Below are 10,973 nucleotides of genomic sequence, written 5' to 3'. Positions count from 1 at the left end.
CCAAAACGGCTCCCGATGAGTTTAGCGGAACATAAATTTCAAGTACTACACTGCTCAAATGCGTAAATATTATGTTACTGTCAAAAATTGGCACAAAATACGAAGGAGACCAATGGAAGTACTACTAGCAACCCACGATTTAACTACTCGCATGCGCGCAATGGAGTAATAATGTCTTTCTTCCGCCCTCATGTCCACTCAATTTGCATGCGCTGTATTAATTGACCATCAATGAAGTGAACAACCTTACACGCGTCAAATTATCACATGGGGTGGATCTTGGTACAAAATTGCATCCGCCCGTGTACCCGCGTGTGCGTGCGAGGAATGAGTGCGTGCATGGCGTGCGTGCACATCTTCACTTCATGCATGTACCGCTAGTATGGCTCAAGGAGGACGAGTACATTCTTCTGGAACCAGCAGCACGTCACTGTGATCAATCCACGCAAGGAGGTCGCGACAACGCCTACACATGTGCCACGTGGCTTCATGAACTGCAAGAGAGACACTGTGTAGCGTGCCATTGGTATTCTAATTTACGTGTTTTGCACATACTCGAAGTACTAGTAAGGTACACGTGCATTGCACGCATCAGATTTTGCAACCAGATTATGAACAAATACCACACTATAGCATGTAAGCTCTGAGTCATATATGCCTGAGGTAGCCCTTTGTTTAATTCTTATATTTCATCTCATTCAATATCAATTAGTTTTTATAAAAAAAGCTAAGAACGCGGGAATAGGAAAAACATGGGATTATAGTGGAATCTCGTCTTGAATCCTACAAGATTGTACGAGTGTTTGATTGTGCATAGAAAAAACGCGGAATTCTTTCAACGTGGTTTGAGTGGATGGGATGTTTCGTATGAAATCTAGTGCAAATGAATCATATGGAAAAATTCCTATGGTTTACAATCCTACGAATCAAACAACCAAGATAGGAAAAATTCCTAATGATTAGAATCCTCCAAAATTCCTTTGAGAATCCTTTGAATCAAAGAAGCCCTTAATCTATTTTATGATTCATGGAATGGTGCGTTGTAAAGCATAAAGTAAAAACAAATAATGGCAATTCAACTAGAAAAAAGTTTGGGCAGTTATGATACGGAAGATTCTAGAACAAAAGAGAACCACTATTGTTTTGAGGTTTGTGCATTATGCTTAAGTTCAACCATGGAGTCTGCTAGATTGTACATGTGGCAAAATCCGGTGGGGGGCTAGAAGATGGTGCGAGGGGCCGAGTGGAGGGATACTATGAAGGAATGCACAAGTGTGAGATCGATATTTAGAGAGAGGGGGCGAACACGTGCGCTGATGCGCGCATTGGCGGAGCCATGAAAAATAAATGAGCTAGGGGGCCAAGCATTGCTAATCCTTTACGAGGAGGGTCAATTCATGAACTTAAACCATTTTTAGCAGCAATTGTCTAATGATCACATTCATATTAGCCTTGATATATAGTGATGTTAGGGGGGGAGGGGGCAGGGCCCTTACCGCCCCTGTCTTCACCATTGTGCACGCGTCTGAGAGATGAAGCGGAAGGCATGGATGATGAGAGGGGGACATTGGATACATAATTAATGTGGGTGTATTAGCTATATATGTTAATCCTATATAGAGAGGCATAGATTGATCGATGTGGACGTGGGAAAGAGGGTGAGACCTCACTGGATATATCGATTGATCGGTTTGTGTGGAAAACTATGAAAGACCTAGCTATATACACACATACATAGAGGAACATCGATCGTTGCGCATGCACGCGTTAGAGATAAAGAATGCCCAGTATGATGGAGAGGGGGATGTGTGTTGGTGTGTGCCTTCATGGGAGACCGACCTGAAGAAAAAGATTGCATGCGTGTGATGGATAATGCCGACTGGTAGTGTGTGTGCATGCATGCACGAGAGAAAGTTAGTGGTACAATTATAAAGAGAAGACTACTGTGTGGGTGTAAAAGAATAGCTGAATAGGTGAGGTCACAATGAATGTAAAGTTGAATTCAAATATTTGAATAAGAGATCCTGATGTTTGAAACCCATGCATGCATGAATATAACAGAGATCTGCGCGGTGTGGTTTGGAAACGAGCATGTTGTAATGTATACACATTGAACAAGGTCAGACTGATTTGAATTTGAGACACCGATGGCAGACATCATTTGGCCACGTCGCATCCGTGCATGGACACACTATTCTAATTGGAGATGATGGGCGGCTTTTGCATCACATATATATATCTATACCCCTATATATATATTATATTTTATATTTTTTATATTGTGTGCGGGTAACTTTAACTTTGAAAGATGGTCGTTGGATGAGGTGAATCATATGGTCCAAAGATGGCAAATTTGAGCACTACTGGCCATTGGATATCATCTAGATTCCACCTGATTTCGCCACATGTATAATCTAGAAGACTCCATGGTTGAACTTAAGCATAATGCACAAACATCAAAACACAAGCACTTCTTATTTGTTCTAGAATCTTCCGTATCAGAATTGCCCAAATGTTTTTCTACATGATTTGCCATTATTTGTTTTTACTTTATGTCTTACGACGCACAATTCCATGAATCTTAAAATAGATTAGCTTTCTTATAAAAACTAGATGATTTTGAATGAAATGAACTATAAGAATTAAACGAACATCTACATCATGCATATATGACTCAAAGCTTGCATGCTATAATGTGGTATTTATTCATAATTTGGTTGCCAAATCTCATGCGTGCAATGCACGTGTACCTTACTCTAGTCTAAATGGTGTTTGTGTGTGTGTTGTGCGTGTTGAGGTGCAAATTGTCTTTTCTTTGGGTACACGTTAAGCTTGTTCTTCCAAAATTTCAAGCCACGCCTTGTTGTGCCGAAAATTCAAGCTAGCGTCTCTGTCTATCGTGCTGCGAAACTCCCGCCTCTTCAACCCGCACCTTGTTAGCCTGAAATATTTAAGATATATCTTTGTCTCTTTGTGCTCCGACAACTCCCTCCATCTCAACCCGCGCCTTGCTATTCCGAAATTACAACGCGCGCGAAAACTCCCACCTCCTGTGAAATCCCGACACGTGAAATACCCGTGGTACCGCTGAACCGAAAGAACTGCCTCAAATCGGTGGGGGTACTTTCGTAACTTACCCCACATTTCAGACAAGCGCGTCTCTAAGCCATGGTTCCCCACTGCCATCCCATCCGCCCACCCATACGTACACCTAGGCCGCGAAAACCCGCGACCTCACCCCACACCCTGCTCCGTCCGCCACCCAGCCGGAGCCTCTTCCCTGACGATGTCGTCCACAACAACACCTCGACGTCCCTCATCCACCATACCGGATGAGGATCCGTCATCGATCTCATCGTCTCACCGGTTCAGCCACCCCGTCCTCCACCTCCAAGGAGCAGCCCCGATGTTCCCCTCATCTATCGTGCCACCTCCATTCCCACACCGCCGTCTTCACCTGCACCACCGGAAGAGCATCATCATCACCGTTTCCTCGGATGAAGATGTGGCCTAATCGGCACCACCAAAGAGGTTGTACACTAATCGCCGCATTTTCTTCTTGATTCGATCTCATGGTGCTGCCGGCGCTCGTTCCCGAGCCGACACGGCGCGGCTCCATCCACGGCGGCGTTGCCGGCCACTTCCTCCACGGTGTTGCTCCCTCGGCGGCGACGTCCACATCAGTAGGACCTGCTGCTGCTTTAGCTCTCGCTCGCGCTGCTGCTCTGCTCTTGCTCTCGGTCCCCTGCCTGGTCTGCTCCTGCTATTGCTCTTGCTCACGCTGCTGCTCTCCCTCTTGCTCTTGCTTGTGATGCTGCTTCGATTTAGCTACTTCACTCCAATGCCGCCGGGGTGAAGGAAGAACCAGCCGTAGCGGGGAGGGGGGCTCGCCGGAGAGGTACCCACTATCTATCTTAGGGTTCAGGATGGGGGCGGTGGTCGCCGGCGGTGGCGGGGCATTGGCGGGACGGTGGCGTGGGGATCACCGGAGAAAAAGCTCAACACGGGGGGCCTAGAGGGATGGCCGGGGCGGCGGCGGACCGACGGTGGGGAGTGTTTTCAGGGCAGGCGGGGCGGCGCACCGCCAGCCGCGGGCGGCGGGGGGCTGCTGTTTGGCCGGCTCAGGGGGGTGGAGGTTGAAGATGAACCGCAGGCCCTTGATTTTGTATCCAATGGATGCAAAATCGACTGACCAGAGATGAAAAAGTCAGTCGACCGACGTATAGCCTCACCTTGCTAGGGCGTTCAGTTTTGACAGCAAAATTCAGTTTCGACAGCAAAGTTCAGTTTCGACAGTTAAGTTCAGTTTCGACAGTTAAATTCAGTTTCGACAGTTAAGTTCAGAGATGAGCGGCTGATGTATTTTACATCTAGCACTTTGTGGTTATGTATTTTACGTCATGTATTGGATATGCTGTTAAAATTCCACTCAAGTTAACGTTGTTCGTTGTCTCTCTTGTCCTGCTTCAGCCTCGGCATCGTACAACTCACCGGAGCTGCTCCAATGACGAAACCCTCCATCACAGCGGAGCAGTACCTCGGGCTCCATCTCCAGATGCCTAAGATCTTCTTCCCCTCCTCCGACAGCCAAGTCAGCCGGAACATCCTCACCGGCCAACCCAATCACGCTGAGATCGACATGGCTTCGCCAAAGAGGTTGTACACTTGTTGCATCTCTTTTTTACTCTACATGTTATATATATTGTCCATTGAGCACTTGTAGTAACAGGAAATATGATTATTTTATCTACTATATGACAAGCAGTGAGGTACCAGGCAACTTAGCTATCCGTGATGGACTCTCTTGAACGCCATCATTATTTATCTCTGCGTGTTTGAGCTGTGCATTTGTCGATGGGCCTGGGAGTTGAGCTAGTATGGAAGTGGCCTAGGTCCAAAGTAATAGAAGTAGCACAAAAACATTTTTTTAGTGTAGGATTTTCCTTGCTCAAGCCTGCCTACTAGAATCGCCAGTGCTTGAAAGGAAAAGTGAATGAAAAACATCAGAATTGGAAAGTTTCCTATGGTACTACTTTTCATGAATTTGGTGCAAAGGAATGGAGCAAAGGAAAACTGTAGGATTTGTTCCTTTAGTGTCTCCTTGAAAGAAAAACCGTAGGAATTCTAATTTCCACTTCTCCTCCTTTTCATATTCCTATTCATCAAGCACAAGACTAAGAGATAGTAGCATAATAACATTATAACCGTACATTTTCTTGTGGTTTGACTTAATCTCACCATGCTTTTTTGCATCCTGTGATCTTCCAATTGTTGTGAATCAAACACCCAGATTGGCAGAAATCCTGTGTTTTTAAATTCTCTGTTTTGCACATGCATTCCTATCCTATTCCTGTCTATTTCCTATCCCTGCATTGTTGGAATCCTCAAATCCAAACAAGCCCTCACTCAATTACTTCTGTTACAGATATGTGTCAATGAAAACCTTGTGTGGTTTGTCCTGCTCCTGCGGCGCTGTGTTCCACCCCAGCTCAGCTGCTCCAACGACGGAAGGGTTCACCACAGCAGGGATCCGCTCTCCAGACTGTCTTTCGCCGCCTCAGATCTTCTTCCCCACCGCCGGCAGCCACGGCAACTGCATTACCATCATCAACTGAGCAGATGACCTTGAGGACTACACGGGTCCGCAAGAGAGGTCGCACTCTTCCGTGTCTGCTTACGTTATGCGTCGCTTAATATGATGACATGCTACATTATCGTCGTGTTCACCTATTAGACTCCGAGTCAGGTCCAAACTAATGCTGAAACTTGAGTTTTTAAATGGTTGTGGGGTACATATTGGGGCAGCAATCAGTACTATCTGTCTACTATCTGGTTAATCTCCGATGTCTACTATGAGTTTCATGTTGGGTGAAAACAAACATTAAAGGATCCATTATCTGTATTTTTTAACTAAAGCTATTATCTGCCTGCTATCATTGGTTTTGGGTCTATCCACACTTTGCTACCATCACTCTGGATTTGTGCATGCACTCCTTACATAATCTCACTATGTTTTATTCCTATGCATGCCAGTTATTGTACACAATGGAACTGATCATGTAGAGCAAAAGAGACGAGCCTTGCGTGGCAATAAAATTTCATGCAGACATCGTTCCATGGTGGGCGCAAAGGCAACCCCCCTCCACCCATTACGGATCGTAATCAAGAGGAAGATAACTGTTATGAGGGGGATTCAGAAGGAGAAGACCACTCCTATTTACCCCATGAGGTCTTCGCTCTAACTTGGCATGCTGATGTTGGTAATATCATGCATATGGTGCCTTGCATTGCTTACTGTATACATTAAAGATGTCATCTGCTTAGTTTAGACATGCTTTGTGTCAATGCCATCTGTTTAGTTTCTTTATCGTATATGTGAATCATGCAATGCCATCTTGTCTAGCCAGGCATCATATATGTGAATTTTGCAATGCCACCCTGGTTAGCCAGTCAGCTTATATGTGAATTATATCATGCCATCATTTTTTATTACGTGTTAAATTTGTCAACAATTTTAGTACATTCAATTACTCTTCCTGTGCATCAGCCATTTGGCACGGTCATGGAAAAATCTGGAGTGGAAACAAGGTCTTCAGAGCAGACAATGCTATCAGACGAAGCACATGTCTTGCTGGTTACTGATAGCTCCTCAGAGGAGGATTCAGAGACAGATGACCAGTCATATTCCCCTCCCCCCGAGGTGCATGCCCTAACTTGGCAGGGTTATGTTCCTCATATCGTGCGTATGGTATCTTGCATTGCTATGTCATTTTCTTAGTTTAGACATGCTTTGTGTGAATGCCACCTGTTTAGTGTCTAATTACCATATATGTGAATTATGCAATGCCATCTTGTAGCAAGACATTATATATGTGAATTATGCAATGTTATCTTGTTGCAAGGCATTATGTATGTGAATTATGCAATGCCATGTTGTTTAGGCAAGAGTCATATATGTGAATTATATCATGCCGTCCTTTTTTTGTATTTCTCATTGCTTTTGTCGACAATGTTTGTATATTCAACTGCTCTTCCTGTGCATCAGCCATTTGAATTGGTGATGGAGAAATCTGGAGTGAAAACAAGGTCTTTAGAGTAGACAATGCTACCTGCTGAAGCAAATATCTTGCTGGTTACAGATAGCTCTTCAGAGGAGGATTCATAGGCAGATGACCAGTCCTATTATCCCCCTGAGGTGTATGCTCAAACTTGGCAGGGTTATATTACTCATATAATGCATATGTTGTATTGCAATGCTTAGTTTTTACATCATATACACAATATTGAATACCATCTCCTTAGTTGACACATCATATATGCGATTGCCCTCTGCTCACTTCCTTAGTATATAAATCATACATTTCAATTATGTCATGCCATGATGTTTACATAGACAACATGTATCTGAATTATGGCATGCCAACCCATTTTCTAAAGACATAATATAGGTATATCATCCCATCCTATTTACATAGTCATCATAATTAAATTATGTCATTCTATCCGTGAATTATATCATGCCATCATGTTTCCATCGACGGCATGTTTGTGATTTATGGCATGCCAACCACTTTAATAGACACATCGTATAGTTATATCATGTCATCCTGTTTACATAGTCATCATATTTTGAAGTATGTCATTCTATCCTGTTTAGTTAGCCATCATACATGTGAAATTGTGTCATGCTATCCTGTTTAATTAGCCATCATATATGTGAAATGATGTCCTGCTATTCTGTTTGCTTAGACAACATAAATGTGAATTATTTCATGCCCTGTTTTCTTCCCTACTATCCATTGCACCTGTCTATCTTACAATGTCTGTACATTCAATTACTTTTCTTGTTTATCAGCCATTTCAATTGGAGGGAGTGATGGCAGTATCTGTGGGAGTAAAAACACGGTCTTCAGAAAAGATTGTGCTACCTGTCGATGCAGATAGAACCACGGTTGTACTTGCCCAAGAACCAGCCCCACCACACATAACCCACACTCATGCAGATTGCACCCCTACCCAGTTGGACAGAGAACTAGCTACACCCCTTCTAACCCCAACCCCAGCAGATAGACACCCAGTTCCCGTTGACACAACACCGTCTCCACCACAGAGCACCCAAACACGAGCAGTTAGTAAGGCAACTGCAATGCCCAAATCATGAGGACCACCACTCCGAACCCGAAGTCAACGCTTAAAGCAGAAGAAGAATTGTTCTCAGGTCAGATTCCGTAGCTATGGTTCATATTACTTTGCTCTTGCATCACTGTATTTACTGATACCAACTAATTTCAAATTTGAAGGATGCAATTGAAACTCCAATGGCGCAACAGGTATGTTTTAAACCTGTTTCTTCAACGTGTTTGGTTGTTTGCTGTTGTAACTTGCTCTATGTTGATTTCAGTTTCAATTGAATAAACAGTTATGTTCTCATGCCATGCACATTACAAGTGTTGTTATTGTTGTGTAGTTTCCCACACTTATATTCTGTCTATGCTGCTTTGTCTTAAATAGATATGATTCGAACTGTATCTATCTTGATTTGGCAACATAAACTAGAATGATATAGACCATACAGTGACCATACTACATAGATATATGTTTGTTTCATACTGTTATCCTGTCCACCTTACTACTGAACTAGTTTACCAAAATGAGTTTCATATACTACATTGTAAACCTGAGATGTGTTTATTTGTTCCTCTTTCAGAACGCGGATAAAATATTGGAGAAGAGTACCCTGTTATGCAATGGTAAAGGAAGTAATGCAGATAAGGTTCAAGATAGTGAGACATCCCTGTTGGTCTCCAAGAAAGCTGATAAAACTATATTGAAGACACTGAGACAACCCCAAAGTCCTGTCTTGATGTAGTGTTCGAGTTACTGGCTACCACTGCTGGCACCAGCTCTTCGAACTCATTGCCTGAATCAGTTCGGCTTCTTGAGTCTCAACTTCAAGTTGAAAGACATTGATCAGATGTTATGCGACGGGAAGCCGAAGGACTGAGGAAGTCCCTGCAGAATTCAGATGCATACTTTCTGGTGCGACAGCAAGCGCTGGAGGACTTAAGCGCCAAACAAGAGAAACTTAATAAGCTTGCTAAGCATCTTGCCTGCATTATGGGTACCCAGGATACTGTTTCTTGAGCTCTTCTGAAGTGGTTTCAGTTCTGGACTTCTTTTGCTGCGGCGTTTATATGCTACTGTATTCCCTATATTTGCATTGGTGGTGAACTTTGATGCCCAGTGGATGTAATATGTGTAACAGCCGTGATAGCCTAGTGTAAGTTGCTTGCTTATTTATTTCCTTGTTGTCTTGTTTATTTGATTGCTTGTAGTCAGTGTAGTTCTTTTTCCGCGGTTTGCTAGTGGCTGCAATAACCTATTTTTTAAAACTAGGCCACAATAACCATGGGCTAATATTTACTGTAGTGACACTGGGCCTCCTATGGGCCGTAGAAACAGTGGGTCTTCTACGGGCCGTATAAATAGTGGGCCTTCTACGGGCCGTAGAAACAATGGGCCTTCTACGGGCCGTAGAAACAATGGGCCTTCTACGGGCCATAACAATGGGCCTTCTACGAGCCATATCATCAATGGGCCTTATACGGGCCGTATGATCGATTAGCCAAACAGACCGCATTCTGGCCGTAAACGGGCTAGAGTTGGAATCGTCCGTTCATGGGCCGACCATAACGGGCCATCATTAATAGGCCGTATTTGATGACGCTATGAAAACGGCCCAACGTATTAATGGACCACAAACGGGCCGACTGTAACCACGAGCTGAATTTGGCCCACAAGCAGAAAATGACAGTCACGGGCCGTAAGTAAACGAATGCTAGAAATGAGCCCAAGAATAAATGGGCTCTGAGAAGGCCGAAAGATAACATGGGTTGGAGACGGCCCAACGGAATAACGGGCCGTTAATGGGTATAAAGTGATACACTGTTCATTACGGGCCAGTTTCACCACAGGCCGTTAATGGGTGTAAAGTTATACACTGTTCATTACGGGCCAGTTTCACCACGGGCCGTTAATAGGCCAAGAGTTACATAGGGCCTCATATGGGCCGAAAGACGTCATGGGCCATACATGGGCCATAAGTGAAAACGGGCTGGAATCATATTGGATGGCCCAGATGACGCTACTGGGCCTAATTCGGAGATGGCGTAGCGGGCCTTGGGTTAGCGGGATGTAAATGGGCTATATGCGAACATGCCGTTAACAGGCTTTCCATGGGCCGGCCCGCCACCTTTTGACCAAGTCAAACGGGCCGGCCTTTTCACAAGAATGGGCCTCTGTTGGGCCATGCCATGTGTCAACGTATCATGGGCGCCTTCTGTCCAATGAGTGGATGACATCTGTCCCGACGATGAGCCAACACGTGTTTCCTCCAGCCAATGATGATTTTACACGTGGAAAATCCCCATTGGTCGGGGCTGTTAACGGGTTATCGGATCCAAAACCCGACCCGATAGCTTAACGACGTTCCGTTACGGTGGATGCCACGTGTCGGTCACCCTTGACGAAAGCACTTCTGTGACGCGCAATTTATCGTCATGGAAGTGGACACTTCCGTGATGATAATTTTGGTAATATCATGGAACACTTCTACGACAACACAGGTATGACTATCTTGATTCTGTCATAAATTTGTCATGGATGTACATGCATGACAAAAAAGCGACCTACTGTGAAAAACACGTATCATCACGGAAGTGTATTTTTTTGTAGTGGGGGTAGCGAGACACGTATTGAACTGTTGCCATCGAGGATAAAAAGATGGGGTTTTCATCATATTGCTTGAGTTTATTCCTCTACATCATCTCATCTTACTTAAGGCCTTACTACATTCTTTATGAACTTAATACTCTTGATGCATGTTGGATAGCGGTCGATGTGTGGAGTAATAGTAGTAGATGCAGGCAGGAGTCGGTCTACTTGACACGGACGTGATGCCTATATTACATAAT

At 44.2% G+C, this 10,973-nt stretch overlaps 1 long non-coding RNA gene across 1 annotated transcript; it reads left to right on the top strand.

The window, feature by feature from the left end:
• Positions 1 to 8,069: 8,069 nt before the first annotated feature.
• Positions 8,070 to 9,136, top strand: LOC147965683 (uncharacterized). Its single transcript, XR_015607535.1, has 3 exons — positions 8,070 to 8,218; positions 8,301 to 8,330; positions 8,708 to 9,136. It is a non-coding gene; the product is annotated as an uncharacterized LOC147965683 (long non-coding RNA).
• The last annotated feature ends 1,837 nt before the right edge of the window (positions 9,137 to 10,973 follow it).

This window comes from Triticum urartu, chromosome 6A (genome assembly GCF_056163025.1).
Source record: "Triticum urartu cultivar PI428250 chromosome 6A, HENAU_Tu73, whole genome shotgun sequence".
Classification (NCBI taxonomy): Eukaryota; Viridiplantae; Streptophyta; class Magnoliopsida; order Poales; family Poaceae; genus Triticum; species Triticum urartu.
The sequence above is the reverse complement of the archived record's forward strand: the minus strand, read 5'-3'. Positions and strand labels throughout refer to the sequence as shown.